The 18677-nt window shown below is 41.1% G+C and overlaps 1 protein-coding gene across 4 annotated transcripts in view; it reads left to right on the top strand.

Annotated features, from left to right (window-relative positions):
• LOC134354319 (tetraspanin-18-like) overlaps nucleotides 1-18677 on the top strand; it is a 328944-nt gene that overhangs the window by 89360 nt on the left and 220907 nt on the right. Inside the window, exon 1 of one of the 4 annotated variants that reach the window (XM_063063251.1) lies at nucleotides 16395-16426. The exons of the other annotated variants lie outside the window; for them this stretch is intronic. The gene's annotated coding sequence lies outside the window, so the exon portion shown is untranslated. Of the gene's footprint in view, nucleotides 1-16394; nucleotides 16427-18677 lie in introns of those variants that run through there. 4 annotated transcript variants of the gene reach the window in all.

Genomic DNA, 18677 nt, shown 5'->3' with positions numbered 1-18677 from the left:
TAGCAATTAGTGAAACTGGGCTACAGGAGGGGTAGGACTGGCAGCTTAATATTCCAGGTTTCCAATGTTTCAGATGTGATCGAGGCAGAGGAATGAAAGGTGGGGGAGTAGCATTGCTTGTTAGGGAAAATATTACAGCAGTGCTCAGGCAGGACAGATTAGAGGGCTTGTCTACTGAGTCCTTATGGGTGGAGCTGAGAAACTGGAAAGGTATGGCCACATTAGTGGGATTGTATTACAGGCCACCCAATAGTCAATGAGAATTGGAAGAGCAAATCTGCAGAGAGATAGCAGGCAACTGCAGGAAACATAAAGTTGTGGTGATAGGGGATTTTAATTTTCCATATATTGATTGGGACTCCCATACTGTTAGGGGTCTAGATGGTTTAGAGTTTGTAAAATATGTTCAGGAAAGTTTTCTAAATCAATATATAGAGGGACCAACTCGAGGGGATGCAATATTGGATCTCCTGTTAGGAAACGAGTTAGGACAAGTGACGGAAGTCTGTGTAGGGGAGCACTTTGGTTCCAGTGATCATAACGCCATTAGTTTCAACTTGATCATGGACAAGGATAGATCTGGCCCTAGGGTTGAGGTTCTGAACTGGACAAAGGCCAAATTTGAAGAAATGAGAAAAGATCTAAAAAGCGTGGATTGGGACAGGTTGTTCTCTGGCAAAGATGTGATTGGTAGGTGGGAAGCCTTCAAAGGAGAAATTTTGAGAGTGCAGAGTTTGTATGTTCCTGTCAGGATTAAAGGCAAAGTGAATAGGAATAAGGAACTTTGGTTCTCAAGGGATATTGCAACTCTGATAAAGAAGAAGAGGGAGTTGTATGACATGTATAGGAAACAGGGAGTAAATCAGGTGCTTGAGGAGTATAAGAAGTGCAAGAAAATACTTAAGAAAGAAATCAGGAGGGCTAAAAGAAGACATGAGGTTGCCTTGGCAGTCAAAGTGAAAAATAATCCAAAGAGCCTTTACAGGTATATTAAGAGCAAAAGGATTGTAAGGGATAAAATTGGTCCTCTTGAAGATCAGAGTGGTCAGCTATGTGTGGAACCAAAGGAAATGGGGGGAGATCTTAAATAGGTTTTTTGCGTCTGTATTTACTAAGGAAACTGGCATGAAGTCTATGGAATTAAGGGAATCAAGTAGTGAGATCATGGAAACTGTACAGATTGAAAAGGAGGAGGTGCTTGCTGTCTTGAGGAAAATTAAGTGGATAAATCCCCGGGACCTGACAGGGTGTTCCATCGGATCTTGAAGGAGACTAGTGTTGAAATTGCGGGGGCCCTGGCAGAAATATTTAAAATGTCGCTGTCTACGGGTGAGGTGCCGGAGGATTGGAGAGTGGCTTATATTGTTCTGTTGCTTAAAAAAGGATCGAAAAGTAATCCGGGAAATTATAGGCCGGTAAGTTTAACGTCGGTAGTAGGTAAGTTATTGGAGGGAGTACTAAGAGACAGAATCTACAAGCATTTGGATAGACAGGGACTTATTAGGGAGAGTCAACATGGCTTTGGGCGTGGTAGGTCATGTTTGACCATTCTATTGGAGTTTTTCGAGGAGGTTACCAGGAAAGTGGATGAAAGGAAGGCAGTGGATATTGTCTACATGGATTTCAGTAAGGCCTTTGACAAGGTCCTGCATGGGAGGTTAGTTAGGAAAATTCAGTCGCTAGGTATACTTGGAGAGGTGGTAAATTGGATTAGACATTGCCTCAATGGAAGAAGCCAAAGAGTGGTAGTAGAGAATTGCTTCTCTGAGTGGAGGCCTGTGACTAGTGGTGTGCCACAGGGATCAGTGCTGGGTCCATTGTTATTTGTCATCTATATCAATGATCTGGATGATAACGTGGTAAATTGGATCAGCAAATTTGCTGATGATACAAAGATTGGAGGTGTGGTAGACAGCGAGGAAGGTTTTCAGAGCCTGCAGAGGGACTTGGACCAGCTGGAAAAATGGGCTGAAAAATGGCAGATGGAGTTTAATACAGACAAGTGTGAGGTATTTCACGTTGGAAGGACAAACCAAGGTAGAACATACAGGGTTAATGGTAAGGCTCTGAGGAGTGCAGTAGAACAGAAGGATCTGGGAATACAGATACAAAATTCCCTAAAAGTGGTGTCACAGGTAGATAGGGTCGTAAAGAGAGCTTTTGGTACATTGGCCTTTATTAATCAAAGTATTGAGTATAAGAGCTGGAATGTTATGATGAGGTTGTATAAGGCATTGGTGAGGCCGAATCTGGAGTATTGTGTGCAGTTTTGGTCACCAAATTACAGGAAGGATATAAATAAGGTTGAAAGAGTGCAGAGAAGGTTTACAAGGATGTTGCCGGGACTTGAAAAACTCAGTTACAGAGAAAGGTTGAATAGGTTAGGACCTAATTCCCTGGAGCATAGAAGAATGAGGGGAGATTTGATAGAGGTATATAAAATTATGATGGGTATAGATAGAGTGAATACAAGCAGGCTTTTTCCACTGAGGCAAGGAGAGAAAAAAAGCCAGAGGACATGGGTTAAGGGTGAGGGGGGAAAAGTTTAAAGGAAACATTGTGGGGGGCTTCTTCACACAGAGAGTGGTGGGAGTATGGAATGAGCTGCCAGATGAGGTGGTAAATGCGGGCTCTTTTTTAACATTTAAGAATAAATTGGACAGATACATGGATGGGAGGTGTATGGAGGGATATGGTCCGTGTGCAGGTCAGTGGGACTAGGCAGAAAATGGTTCGGCACAGCCAAGAAGGGCCAAAAGGCCTGTTTCTGTGCTGTAGTTTCTATGGATCTATGTATACATACATGTGTATGGTTGAATGGCTTTAAACTTGAACTTAAAGATTCACATGGAAGGCTGGTCTGAAAGCCTTGAGCCTATTGGATCAAAGGCAAGTTGACAAATTGGACCAAAAGTTGGCTTGCTAATAGAAACAAAGGGTGCGCGATTGGTGGAGCACTGCTTTTGTGATTGAGGTCCGTGACTAGACACGCCCACAGGGTTCAGTGCTGGGACCCTAGCGGATTGTTATATGTACTATATATAATAATGATTTAGGTATGAACATAGGAGGTAAGTTTAGTAGCTGACACAAAAACTGGTCGTGCTTTTGATAGTGCAGAGGATAGTCTCCAGTTACAGAATGATGTTGATACAGTGCATGGCAGATGGAATTTTATTTATTTATTTATTTATTTATTTATTTTTTTTTTTCTTTAGTAAGTATACAAAAAAGGTAAGCCATATAAACATTAATACAATGTTAAAGTATAATAAAATTCCAAAAGATAACAATACCAAAAAGAAAATACTACAAACAATGTAATTTAAGCATAAGAAACCAAGATAACATAATAGTATACTAGATTTTATATATATCAATGGAAAAAAAAAGAAAAAAAAAAAACCCCAAAAAAAAACCCACCGTGCAACTAACTAAAAGCAAAGCAAAGCAATGGGCTAACTTGAAACCAAACAGAGTTAAACTTAAAATCACGTCCTCAATCCCGACCTCCATTAAAACAGTGAAGAAAAAACAAGAAGGGTAAATATTACATTAAATGAAAATATCGAATAAAAGGTCCCCAAATCTGTTCAAATTTAAATGAAGAATCATAAAGGTTACTTCTAATTTTCTCCAGATTCAAACATAAAATCGTCTGAGAAAACCAAAAAAAGGTAGTTGGAGCATTAAGCTCTTTCCAATGTTGTAAAATACATCTTTTCGCCATTAAAGTAAGAAATGCAATCATTCTACGGGCTGAAGGGGAAAGATTACTAGAAATTTTAGGTAGTCCAAAGATAGCAGTAATAGGGTGAGGAGAGATATCTATATTTAATACCTTAGAAATAATATTGAAAATATCTCTCCAAAAAGTTTCCAAAGTAGGGCAAGACCAAAACATATGAGTTAAAGAGGCTATCTGCCCCGAACATCTATCACAGAAAGGATTAATATGCGAGTAAAAACGCGCTAACTTATCTTTGGACATATGTGCTCTATGAACCACTTTAAATTGAATTAGGGAATGTTTAGCACAAATAGAGGAAGTATTAACTAATTGTAAAATCTGCCCCCAATCATCCACAGAAATGGTAAGCCCCAATTCCTGTTCCCAATCTACCCTAATCTTATCAAATGGAGCTTTCCTAAGTTTCATAATAATATTATAAATCATAGCCGATGCACCTTTCTGACATGGATTAAGGTTAATTATCGAATCTAAAATATATATAGGAGGAAGCATTGGAAAGGAAGAAAGTATAGTACTTAGGAAATTTCTAACTTGTAAATATCTAAAAAAATGTATTCTTGATAAGTTATATTTATTAGATAATTGTTCAAAAGACATAAGGGAACCATCTAAAAATAAATCCAAAAACCGTAAAATACCCTTAGTCTTCCAAGTTTGAAAAGCGCGATCCGTAAAAGAGGGAGGAAAAAATATGTTACCTAAAATAGGAATCGCTAACCCGAATTGATTAAGATCAAAAAATTTTCTGAATTGAAACCAAATGCGCAAAGCATATTTAACTATCGGGTTAGAGACCTGCTTAAGACGTTTCGAATCAAAAGGAAGAGAGGAACCTAAAATAGAACCAAGTGTATAACCCTGAACAGATTGTAATTCCAATGCTACCCATTTAGGAATAGATAGTATGTCCCGGTCAAGTAACCAAAATTTCATATGTCGAATATTAATAGCCCAATAATAAAATCTAAAGTTAGGTAATGCTAAACCTCCATCTCTCTTAGCTTTCTGTAAATGTATTTTACCCAGTCTCGGATTCTTATTCTGCCAAATAAATGAAGAAATTTTAGAGTCAACTTTATCAAAAAAAGATTTAGGAACGAAAATTGGTAATGCCTGAAACACATATAAAAATTTTGGCAAAAAAAACATCTTAACTGCATTAATACGACCAATCAAAGTTAAATATAAGGGAAACCATTTAGATGAAAGTTGAGTAATATGGTCTATTAATGGTAAAAAGTTAGTCTTAAATAAATCTTTATGTTTACAAGTAATTTTAATCCCAAGATATGAAAAGTAATTATTAATCAATTTAAATGGAAATTTATAATATAAGGGAAGATGTTTATTAATCGGAAAAAGTTCACTCTTACTAAGATTTAATTTATAACCTGAGAAAAGACCAAATTGTGCTAATAACTCTAAAACAGCAGGAATGGATCTCTCAGGATTAGAAATATATAAAAGTAAATCATCAGCATAGAGTGATAATTTATGGGACTTTAATCCCCGAGTTATCCCAGTAATATTTGAAGATTCTCGAATAGCAATTGCAAGAGGTTCTAATGCAATATCAAATAATAGGGGACTAAGAGGACAGCCTTGTCGAGTACCACGAAAGAGAGGAAAAAAAGGTGAGTTTAAGGAGTTAGTACGAACCGAGGCTACAGGGGAGTGATATAACAGTTTAATCCAGGATATAAATTTCAAGCTAAAATTAAACATTTCAAGCACCTTAAATAAATAAGGCCATTCTACTCTATCAAAAGCTTTCTCGGCATCTAAAGAAATAACACACTCAGGAACATTTTGTGAGGGAGTATAAACGATATTTAACAATGTACGAATATTATAAAAAGAGTAACGACCTTTAATAAAACCCGTTTGGTCTTCCGAAATAATAGAAGGAAGTACTTTTTCTAGTCTATTTGCTAATAACTTAGAAAAAACTTTAGAATCAACATTTAATAAAGATATTGGTCTATAAGATGCACATTGAGCAGGGTCTTTATCCTTCTTTAGTATTAAAGAAATTGATGCTCTATTAAAAGATTCCGGAAGTTTACCACCGCTACTGGATCGTGTTCACAGAATCCCATCATACTCGTCTAGGTCAGATAGACCTAGGCATGTTATCTTACGTTTTCATTACTTTCAAGACAAGGAGAGACTGTTTCGATTCGCTCGATCTAAAGGTTTCATTGATTTTTCGGATCTTAAGTTCCGATTCGTGGAAGATTTCAGTAAACCAATCTGGGACCAACGGGTCCGTTACAGATCCGTGATGTCGGAATTCTATAAGATGGATTTAAGACCAGCGCTGCTCTACCCTGCACGTCTAAGGATTCGCATGTTAGATGGAGCTCTTCGTTTTTTTGATTCTCCATCGGATGCCCAGAGTTATCTGGATCAACTTTCATCTTCAACATCTTAATTGCCTTTTTTTAATTTTCTCCGTTGATCGGAGGCTGTGAATTGGTTGGTTTTAACTTTTCTGTGCCCTATTTGGGCAGAAAAGTTTACTTTCGATTTCTTAATATGGCTGCTAAACTTTCTTTTTAACTGCGTCATTTCTTTCTTTTCCCAGGGGATTCTGGGTGGTTACTTCCCTTTTGTCATCTTACGTATTTCCTGTGCGGCCTTAAATTTTGTAGTTTTTTTTAAATTTTATTCTGTTTTGCTTTTTATAATCATTTTATGTTAATAATCCTATTTTTTTTGTTGCTGTGTCTATTCATGAGTTTGAGGTTTATTGTGGTTTTTTTTTAATATATACTTTCCGGCTTTTGTTCTGTTCTGTGTGTATTTTAATTGAGCTAACTTTTTTTTACTTATTTTTTTTACTGTTTTACAATTAGCTGATCCTTTTCATATTTATACCTTTTTTTTAGGGAGCGTATACCGGAAGTCATGGGGGTAGTTTTAGCGCTTGCTTCTTTCTGGCGGGTCTGCTTTAGATTTCGCCTTGGGGTCCTGGGGTGGGGGGCGGTGGGAGGGGCTTCACGTTTTAGTTTGTTTCTCTTTGGGCTATATACATTATTGAAGTATTGGTTGCGTCCTTTTCCCCGGTATCTTTTGTATGTTCTGTTTCCTCTCCGGGTTTGTGGGTCGCGCCTATTGTCAATCCTCCTTGTTATGGGTTGACTTTAGGATTTATGGAGTCTATTATTAATTTTGTCTCCTGGAATACTAATGGTCTTAATCATCCTATTAAAAGGAAAAAAGTTTTTAAAGTGTTCCGGAGACTTAAAGCACAAATTTTATTTTTACAAGAGACCCATGTACGGAGGGGGGACAGACTACGTTTTTTCAAATTTTGGAAGGGACAACAATTTCATTCGAACTCCAATGCTAAGATTCGAGGCGTCTCTATTTTTATAGACTCCTCAGTTACTTTTATACAACAGGATATTATCTCTGATCCGAATGGTAGATTTTTATTGGTTAGTGGTTTATTATTTAATAAAAAAGTAGTCTTGGTTAATGTTTATGCTCCTAATATGGATTGTCCGGAATTTTATAAATCATTGTTTGATCAGTTTCCGAATTTGAACGAGTTTTCATTGATTTGGGGCGGAGATCTTAATACCTGTTTATCTCCAGCTTTGGACCGTTCGGCTCCTTTACGGACTTTACCTAATAAATCTGCAAATTTGATTAATTTTTTCCTTTCTGATTCTGGGTCGACGGACATTTGGCGTTTTCTGCATCCTCAGGAAAAAGATTTTTCCTTCTTTTCACATGTTCATCATTCCTATTCAAGAATTGATTATTTTTTCATTGATTCTCGTCTCATTCCTTCAGTGATTAAATGTGATTATGATTCTATAACCATTTCGGATCATGCTCCACTTAAGCTTTCTATTAAAATTATGGCCAATATACCAAACAATAGACAATGGCGTTTTAATTCGCTGTTGCTTCAGGACTCGGACTTTGTTAATTTTATGAATGAACAGATTGAGCTTTTTTTCACAATTAACCATACAGAAGATATTTCGGTTAACACTCTTTGGGACACTTTTAAAGCCTATATTCGGGGTCAGATTATTTCGTATTCCGTTGCTTTGAGGAAGAAACAGAAGCAGGAGGAGATGGTAATTGTGGACAAGATTAAAGAAATTGATAAGAAATATGTTATGGCTCCTTCTGAGGAGCTATACAAACAAAGAACTGAACTTCAAATGGAACACAGTTTACTACTCTCGTCCTCGATTGTAAACCAATTAAAGAAAACAAGAAGTGATTTTTATGTTCACAGTGATAAAATTGGCAAGCTGCTGGCTAATCAATTGAAATCTAATTATGTTAAATCTCAAATCAATCAGATTTATAACCAAAATGATCGATTGATATTGGATCATGTGGGGATTAATCAAACCTTTTGTGATTTTTATTCTTCTTTATATCAATCAGAGTCTCCTCGAGATTCTAAATATATGAATGATTTTTTAGATAAGTTAGACTTCCCTCTGATTTCACAGGATATGTCTTCTTTATTAGATACTTCCATTACAATGGATGAGATTAAGAATGTTATTTTTTCTATGAATCTGGGGAAAGCTCCTGGCCCTGATGGGTTTACCGTTGAATTTTATAAATGTTTTGCTTCTTTATTGATTCCTTGGCTCTATAAGGTTTTTGAGGCTTCTTTATTTTTTAATATATATTTTGTTGAGATACAGTGCAAAACATGCCCTTCTGTCCCTTCGAGCCACGCTGCCCACCAATCCCCTGATACAATGCCCAACTAATCTACCAGCCTGTATGTCTTTGGACTTTGGGAGGAAACCAGAGCACCTGGAGGAAACCCACACAGTCATGGGGAGATCGTACAAACTCCACACAGACAATGGCGTGACATGAACCCCTGTTGCTGATACTGTAAAGTGTTGTGTTAAATACTACACTACTGTGATGCCCAATGACTGTGAGATGATGCACTTTGGGAAGTCTATTAATGGTAGGACATATAGAATGAATTATAGAGACATAGGAAGTACTGAGAGATGGGATAGCTTGGTCTATAGGTCCCTAATGGTGGCAACAGATGTTCTGTAGATAACATGATGAAAAATGTAAATATGATGCTTGATTCATTAGCCAAGACATAGAATAATTCTATGACTATATAAAATGAAATGTAGGCTCCAGCAGAGGTATTATTTACCATTCTGGTCAGCACACTGTAAAGAGAATGTACAAGCGCCAGACTGGATGCTGTGAAGATTTACCAGAGCATTGTCTGCGATGGAACATTACAGTTGTGAGGAAAGATTGGATAAGTTGGGTTTTTTTGTATGGTGCAGAGGAGGTTTTGAGAACCTGAGAGGGGAATGAAAACTGATGCAAGACATAGATGCACGGTACAGTGGATAGAAAACATAGAAAATAAGTGCAGGAGTAGGCTATTCGACCCTTTGAGCCTGCACCACCATTCAGTATGATCATGGCTGATCATCCAACTCAGAACCCTGTATCTGCCATCTCTCCATACCCCCTGATCCCTTTAGCCACAAGGGCCAAAGGGGTGCATGGGTGCCAAGGTAGCGAAGCAGTTAGTGCAATCACTTTGCAGCGTCTGCAATCGCCAGTCAGGTTCTTTACCCACTGCTGCCTTTAAGGAGTTTGTATGTTCTCCCTGAGACCATATAGATTTCCTCCGGGTGCTCCGGTTTCATCCCACATTCCAAAGATGTATGGTTACGGTTAGTGAGTTGTGGGAGTGCTGGAAGCGTGGTGACACTTGCAGGCCGTCCCCAGTACAATCCTCGGACTGTATTGGTTATTGACGCAAAGCAATGCATTCCATTGTATAGTTGACATACATGTGACAAATAAGGCTAATCTTTAGATAGAATGAATGGTGAGAAACTACTCTGCATAAAGGAATCTAGAATCAGAAAATATTATTTTAAGGTGAGGAGTTCTGAAGCATTTTCCACCTGAGACATTATCTGTTTCTCTTTCCACAGATACTGCTGGACCTGCTGAGTGTTTCCAGCATTTTGTTTGAATGTATTGTTCCTTTATATACAACATAACTGCAGTACTTAACTCAAGGAAGAATGTAAATGTGTTGGCAGCAGTTTTGTGATGGTTACCAGACTAATACTTGGACTGGGCAGGGTGCCTTTTGACGAACGGTTGAATAGGCCTTTATTATCAACTTAATACTGAGACAAGCTGTAAGCTTTTCTTACAGAAGGTCTTGAGTATTTGGAATTCTCTCTCTCAAGGAGTGGAGGAACTTGACTCTGAATATTTTTAAGGCAGAAATAAATTCTGCCTTATTGATAAGAGCAGTGGGAATAGGCAGGCAACAGGAATTCTGCAGATGTGGAAATTCAAGCAACACACATCAAAATTGCTGGTAAATGCAGCAGGCCAGGCAGCATCTCTAGGAGGAGGTACAGTCGACGTTTCAGGCCAAGACCCTTCGTCAGGACTAACTGAAGGAAGAGTTAGTAAGAGATTTGAAAGTGAGAGGGGGAGGGGGAGATCCAAAATGATAGGAGAAGACAGGAGGCGGAGGGATGGAGCCAAAAGCTGGACAGGTGATTGGCAAAAGTGATATGGGAAGATCATGGGACAGGAGGTCCGGGAAGAAAGACACGGCGGGGGGGGGGAACCAGAGGATGGGCAAGGGGTATAGTCAGAGGGACAGAGGGAGAAAAAGGAGAGTGAAAGAAAGGATGTGTGTATAAAAATAAATAACGGATGGGGAACGAGGGGGAGGTGGGGCATTAGCGGAAGTTAGAGTAGTCGATGTTCCTGCCATCAGATTGGAGGCTACCCAGACGGAATATAAGGTGTTGTTCCTCCAACCTGAGTGTGGCTTCATCTTTACAGTGGAGGAGGCCGTGGATAGACATGTCAAAATGGGAATGGGATGTGGAAATAAAATGTGTGGCCACTAGGGGATCCTGCTTTCTCTGGCGGACAGAGCGTAGGTGTTCAACAAAGCGGTCTCCCAGTCTGCGTCGGGTCTCGCCAATATATAGAAGGCCACATCGGGAGCACCGGATGCAGTATATCACCCCAGCCGACTCACAGGTGAAGTTTCGCCTCACCTGGAAGGACTGTTTGGGGCCCTGAATGGTGGTAAGGGAGGAAGTGTAAGGGCATGTGTAGCACTTGTTCTGCTTACAAGGATAAGTGCCAGGAGGGAGATCAGTGGGGAGGGATGGGGGGGACAAATGGACAAGGGAGTCGCGTAGCGAGCGATCCCTGCGGAAAGCAGAGGGGGGGGGGAGGGAAAGATGTGCTTAGTGGTGGGATCCCGTTGGAGGTGGCGGAAGTTACGGAGAATAATATGTTGGACCCGGAGGCTGGTGGGGTGGTAGGTGAGGACCAGGGGAACCCTATTCCTAGTGGTGTGGCGGGAGGATGGAGTGAGAGCAGATGTGCGTGAAATGGGGGAGATGTGTTTGAGAGCAGAGTTGATAGTGGAGGAAGGGAAGCCCCTTTCTTTAAAAAAGGAAGACATCTCCCTTGTCCTGGAATGAAAAGCCTCATCCTGAGAGCAGATGCGGCGGAGATGGAGGAATTGCGAGAAGGGGATAGCATTTTTGCAAGAGACAGGGTGAGAAGACGAATAGTCCAGATAGCTGTGAGAGTCAATAGGCTTATAGTAGACATCAGTGGATAAGCTGTCTCCAGAGACAGAGACAGAAAGATCTAGAAAGGAGAGGGAGGTGTCAGAAATGGACCAGGTAAACTTGAGGGCAGGGTGAAAGTTGGAGGCAAAGTTAATAAAGTCAACGAGCTTAGCATGCGTGCAGGAAGCAGTGCCAATGCAGTCGTCGATGTAGCAAAGGAAAAGTGGGGGACAGGTACCAGAATAGGCACGGAACATAGATTGTTCCAGAAAGCCAACAAAAAGACAGGCATAGCTAGGACCCATATGGGTGCCCATAGCTACACCTTTGGTTTGGAGGAAATGGGAGGAGCCAAAGGAGAAATTATTAAGAGTAAGGACTAATTCCGCTAGACGGAGCAGAGTGGTGGTAGAGGGGAACTGATTAGGTATGGAATCCAAAAAGAAGCGGAGAGCTTTGAGACCTTCCTGATGGGGGATGGAAGTATATAGGGACTGGACATCCATGGTGAAAATAAAGCGGTGGGGGCCAGGGAACTTAAAATCATTGAAAAGTTTAAAAGCGTGAGAAGTGTCACGAACATAGGTAGGAAGGGATTGAACAAGGGGGGAACAGGCAGGAACGCAGTGCTGAGGTTACAATCAGATCAGCTGTGATCTTATTAACAGGTATAGTAGGCTCGAGGGGTCAAATGGCCCACTCCTGCTCCTGATTCATATGTGTACTTGAGTCGCTGCTGGCTTTCTGAATCACTGATCCAGTGACATAAGTTCAAATCTCACCATAGCAGCTGAGTGAGTTTAAGATCAAGTAATTTGAATACAATTTGGGATTTTCACAAACAGAAATAGGTTGGTCTTAGTAATTGGAACAAAAAGCCTGCAGATACTGGAAATTGAAAAGAAAACAGTAGTACGTGCTGCTTGCGTTCAGCAGGTCGGGCGGTATCAAGCAGGAAGAGGAACAGAGTCTTGTTTTGAAGCTACCAGAAGGTGTCAAAGCCCATCTGCTTCGCTAGTTGTCCTTCAGGCAAAAAGTCTGCCATTATTACTGCTTAAGCTGCAGATGTCTCCAGACCCACCAAATGTGTTTGCCTCTAAACTGCTCCCTCAGTTCAGGGGCAATTGGAGCTGGGCAATAAATACAGCCGTTGCCCACGACAAACACAGCCAAGTAAAAAGAAATAAACTGTGCTTGTGGGGATATAAAACAAGGGAGATGGATATTCAGGATCCCTGGGACGCCGGGAATGCTTTTGGAAAAAGTATGTATGTGTTATTTTATGTTTTTGTTTGGTTGTTTTGAGGATTTCAAACTACAGGTGTGATGTAATGGCTGGCTGCTCACTCACATGATTCACACTACAGAACAAAATCAGCCGATTTCCTTCATTTATTTGTTTTTTTTCATATTTCCAGTGTATTAGTTATTTAAAATTTTATTTACTTATGATCACACAGATTCTCAAGTGACTTTTAACCTCATCTGGCAGTAGTGAGTCTCACTCTCTACTACGTGTCTTGGTAACTCCTCACATCTACAGTAAATATATTCAAGGCACGGAGCAATGTGATTCAAGAGGGCTGCTGTGTGATGTTTGTGTGTTTATCACAGCTGAACATTTGGAGATTTTTCTTTAACGCGAGGGTGGGAAACCAAACTATTCTTGCCCTATTTTACAACACAATCCTCCTTGCTTGGGAAGTCAATCAGAATTTAGAATCGTAAAGTGTAAGTGCTTTATATGAGGTTGTTCTGTGTTGATAGATGATTTCCTTATTCTGTTAAAGTATTTAATTTATCATAAGATTTTGATATTTCACTTCACCAGAGAAAGTCACACTCAGTCAATCAAATCAGACATCAAAATTCACACAAAGAAATGTCAGTCTGCTGTATTTAAGGGGAAACCACAATTAATATCCTATTCAAGGTTGCTAGGCAACTAAAATACATGAAAAGAGACAGCATAAATATTCACACGTTACAATTTGATACACAGCGTGTCTCCTGCCTGAGTAGACTACCAAACAGAGGCAGCTGCCCACTGGGATTGACTGAAAGTGGGAGAAAGAAACCAGTCCACATATGTCAAAATGTCTGATAGTCTCTCAGCATGAGGAGATGGAGTAGAGACCATATGGGGCTGTGTGCTCTGAGAAACAGTGAAGAGTAGGAAAAAGTTTTTGAATCAAACAATGATGCTGTAGTGATATCAATGACCAGCCTCTGGGAAATTAATCCCAGCTCCTTACCCCACCCTCCATCTCCCATTGATTGGTAACTGAATGGAGCTGGGGAGAACCTCTTCATGTCTAGGATCTAGTATTCACATAGACTGACATTTTGGGAAGACACAGTCAGTGTATAATTTCAAAAGGAGGACATGGGGGGAAGGTAGTTCAGCATTACCACAGGCAGCAGTTCAGCAGAGGAGATGGATTACTGGAGTTCGTTGCAAAACAAGTCACCGTATTAGTACCGCAGTTATTAATCAAAGTAAAAAGGCAGAAAGAGGCAATAAGTATATCAAATCTCCAAGCCATCAAAATATTATAGGACAGAAGGTAGACTTGCAGCACATTGGGTTCCTAATTAAAGCAATGTCAGGCCCATTTCTCAGCTCTTTTCCTATGTGTCTGTTTATTATTCTTCCCCAAGTGCTGGTCACACATTCTTACGAAAGCACTGTATGGCTGTGTTCCCACCATTCCTCCATCCCTGGAATTCCAGATCAAAATGGCTTTTGGAAAGAAGTCTTTCTCACTTGTGGCTTTTGCCAAAAATTTTAAACCTGTGGCTTATCATTGGTGAATGGGAACCGCTTTCCTTTATCTATACTGCATGGCACACCTCTCTCAAATCTCCCCTAAACTTTCTTTGCTTCCTAGAAAACAACCCCAGCTTTTGCAGTCTGACCTTACAGCTGAAATCTCCCACCCTTAGAACCTCTCTGGTAAACCTGTTCAGTGCCCTCTCTACAACTTTCCTGATGAGTGGTGAGCCTGTTGTAGCGTGGATGAAATCACTGGAGAGACAGAGTCACTGGTAGATACAAAGCAGCTTCTTTATTCGACACAACAAGGTACAGCAGGTATCATATGGATGGAGATGCTTTCGGTAGAAAGGTCTGCTAGCCCAATGTGGGCTTGATATTTTACATGCTAAACACAAAGGGCAATCGCTATTTAAAAAGTTATAGACAATGCAAAGACAATGCTTCCTTTTGAAGCTACATAAAAAAAAATCACACCTTCTGACTTCATCCTTTCCTTCCGACACCAACATGTCTGGGTTGGAACTCACAGCCTTTAGGAATGCAAAGCAAATCCACAATACTGTCCCATGATCCTCTCGTATCCCCTTTTGCCAATCACCTGTCCAGCTCTCGGCTCTATCCCTCCCCCTTCTCCTATCATTTTGGATCTCCCCCTCCCCCTCCAGCTTTCAAATCCCTTACTCACTCTTCCTTCAGTTAGTCCTGACGAAGGGTCTCGGCCTGAAACGTCGACTGCGCCTCTTCCTATAGATGCTGCTTGGCCTGCTGCGTTCACCAGCAACTTTGATGTATGTTGCTTGAATTTCCAGCATCTGCAGAATTCCTGTTGTTTGCGCCACAATACATTTATTTGGTATTTTACGTGCTAACATAGAGGACAATTAATATTATAAAGTATAGATAATACTGTCTTCGAAACTACGTGTAAACTTCTGGTATTCACAGCTTTTGGGAAATGCATTGTTGTGAACTCAGTCCACAGCACTTTGTCAAACAGAAGACTGGTGGCCAAATTCACTTAAGTGTAAATGAATCATCTACCCAAAAACTCACTCTAACAGAGCCCACTCTAATTGTGGCTTGACCAGCCCTTTATACAACCTCAGCACCTCCATCTTTCCTTTGGACAAGACGCTTTGATCTTTGAATCCCAAGATCCCCTGCTTTATTGAATTGAATTGAATTGACTTTATTTCTTAGATCCTTCAGGTACATGAGGAGTAAAAATCTTTACGTTACGTCTCCGTCTCCCCCCTGTTTTACCAACAGCTCTCAACATGTGATGCCTCTTTCAAGGATTTACGCAATGCTCTCCTTTACAATGGTATTATTTGGTCAATATTGCCTCCCTAATTCTTTGCCCAAAATGTATCACTTCATATTCCTGTATTAAATATCACCTGATGCACCTCTGCCTATTCAGCCCAGTCAACATTTTCTTGCAACGCACACAAAATGCTGGAGCAACTCAGCAGGTCGGGCAGCATCAATGGAAATGAATAAACTGTCGACATTTTGGGCTTCTTCAGGACTGAGAACAAAGGGGGAAGCTGCCAGTATAGAAGGTGGGGTGGAGGGGAAAGGGGCTAGCTAGAAGGTGATGGGTGGGTGGGAAAGGTCAAGGCCTGGATAAGAAGGAATCTGATAGGAAAGAAGAGTGGACCAGAGGAGAAAGGGAAGCAGGAGGTGACCCAAGGAAAAGTGATAGGCAGGTGAGAAGTAAATGATCAGAGTGGGAAATAGAGAATGGGAGGGAGAATTTGTTTACCAGAAGGAGAAATCAATATTCATGCTATCAGGTTGCAGAGTACCCAGATGGAATATATGGTGTGACTCATCCACCTTGAGGGTGCCCTCGTCTTGGCATAAAAGGAGACCATGGACTGACACATTGGAATTGGAATTAAAATGTTTGACCACTGGGAAGTCCCATTTGTGGAGGAAGGTGTAGAGGTGCTCGACAAAGCAGTGCCCCAGATTATGACGGGTCTCTCCAATTGGGAGCACCGGACACAAAGGAACATCTTCTTGCAATTCTATTACTATGAAGCGTATACTATATCTCTATATATTGTGTTGCCCATTTACTTGAAGTTGTTACTTTACACACCCATACCTAACTCATTTTATTTATAGATATAAAGTCTAAAAGCATTCTGCTACTTCCGTGGCCTCCCTTCTCCATGAATGATTTCCATTCCACTCCTCTTTGCATTCTGCTGAGAATGACCCTTTGACTCCATGTTATTGAGAATTAGTGTGGGGCTTCATCAGGCTTTTTCTGAAAATCAGGTAGGTGACATTACTGTTGCTTCATCAAACAATCCATTGAAGCAGTTCATGTAGTCTTTGGAAAATTGGTTAAGTTAGTAAATTGGTTTCTTATTATCACAGGAACGGAGGTACAGCAAAATAAACCTGGTTTTGCATGCCGGTCATTTCGTTACAACAGTGCACTAGTAGTACAAAGGGAAAGCAAGAACAGAAAGCAGAATAAGGTGTAACGGTAACAGAGAAAGTGCAGTGCCAGCAGACCAGCCCGTAATGGACCAACTTTAATCAGCTTGTAGCTCCTCTCCGATGATGGGTTCTGAAAGGCACAACAGAGATTACATTTACTGGGCTGGGCAACGCACACAAAATGCTGGAGGAACTCAGCAGGTCAGGCAGCATCCATGGAAATGAATAAACGGTCGACATTTCGAGCGGAGACCCTTCTTCAGAACTGAAAAGGAAGGGGGAAGATGCCAGAATAAAATATGTGGTGGGGGGGAGGGGAAGGAGAACTGGCTAGAAGGTGATAAGTGAAGCCAGGAGGGTGGGAAAGGTAAAGGGCTGAAGAAGAAGGTATCTGATAGGAGAAAGGGAAGGAGGATCTTAATAGAAACATACAAAATTTTGAAAGGGATAGATAAGATAGAAGTAGGAAAGTTGTTTGCATTGGTAGGTGAGACTAGAACTAGGGGACATTGCCACAAGATTCAGGGGAGAAGATTTAGGACGGAGATGAGGAGAAACTGTTTTTCCCAGAGAGTGGTGAATCTGTGGAATTCTCTGGCCAGGGAAGCAGTTGAGGCTTCTTCACTAAATATGTTTAAGATACAGTTAGATAGGTTTTTACATAGTAAGGGAATTAAGGGTTATGGGGAAAAGGCAGGTAGATAGAGCTGAGTTTATGGTCAGATCAGCCACGATCTTATTGAATGGCGGGGCAGGCCTCGATGGGCCGGATGGCCTACTCCTGCTCTTATTTCTTATGTTCTTATGAGGAGGTGCACCGGGGTAAGTGATGTGAAAAGATTAGAGGCAAGAGTGGGGAATGGAAGAGGGGAAAGGGGGAGGGAAATAAAAATTACCTGAAGGAGAAATTGATGTTCATATCATCAGGTTGGAGGCTACCTGATCAGAATATAAGGTGCTGCTCCTCAGGACAAAAGAAGAGGCCATGTCAAAACAGGAATGGGAATAGGAATGGAAATGGTTGCCCAACAGGAAGTTCTACTTTTGGTGAATGGAGTGGCAGTGCTTGACAGAGCACTCCTCCAGATTACATCAGGTCTCATCAACGTAGAGGAGGCTGTATCGGGATTTGCTGGTGAAGTGTTGCCTCACTTGGAAGGACTGTTTAGGGCTCTGAATGGAGGTGAGGGAGGAAATGAATAGGTAGGTGTAGCATTACTGTTGCTTTAGGGATATATGCCGGGAGGGATATTACTGGCCAAGGGAATCATGGAGGGAGTAATCTCTGAAAAATGGAGAGTGGAGAAGGTAAGGATGTGTTTGGTGGTAGGATCCTGTTGAAAATGACAGAACTTGTGGAGAATGATGTGTTGAATGTGGAAGCTCATGGTGATAACATGAGGAACCCTGTCCCTGTTAAGGTGGCAGGAAGATGGGGTGAACGTGGATGTCCAGGAAATGGAGGAGATGCGGGTGAGGGCAGCATCAATGGTGGAGGAAGGGAAACCCTCTTCTTTGAAGGAGGACATCTCTGATGTCCTGGAAAGGGAAGTCTTATCCTGGGAATAGATGCGGCAAAAACAAAGGAATTGAGAAAAACAAATAGCATTTTTACAGGAGATAGGGAGGGTAGAGGTATAGTCAAGATAGCCGTGGGAATTGGTAGGTTTATAAAAGATGTCAGTTGACAGTTTCAAACAACAGAAATTCTGCAGATGCTGGAAATTCAAGCAACACACATCAAAGTTGCTGGTGAATGCAGCAGGCCAGGCAGCATCTCTAGGAAGGGGTACAGTCGACGTTTCAGGCTGAGACCCTTCGTCACAAAGGGTCTCAGCCTGAAACGTCGACCGTACCCCTTCCTAGAGATGCTGCCTGGCCTGCTGCGTTCACCAGCAACTTTGATGTGTGTCAGTTGACAGTTTATCTCCAGAGATAGAGACAGAGATTGAGAAAAGGGAGAGAGGTGTCAGAGATGGGTCAAGTGAACTTAGGGGCAGTGCGGAAGTTGGAGGCAAGTTGATGAAATGGACAAGTGCGGCAAGCAGCATGGAGCAGCACCAAGGCAGTCATCAATGTCACA

The sequence above is a fragment of the Mobula hypostoma genome, chromosome 11 (assembly GCF_963921235.1).
Source record: "Mobula hypostoma chromosome 11, sMobHyp1.1, whole genome shotgun sequence".
Classification (NCBI taxonomy): domain Eukaryota; kingdom Metazoa; phylum Chordata; class Chondrichthyes; order Myliobatiformes; family Myliobatidae; genus Mobula; species Mobula hypostoma.
Note: the sequence above shows the minus strand (reverse complement) of the source record. Positions and strands in the feature narration are given on the sequence as shown.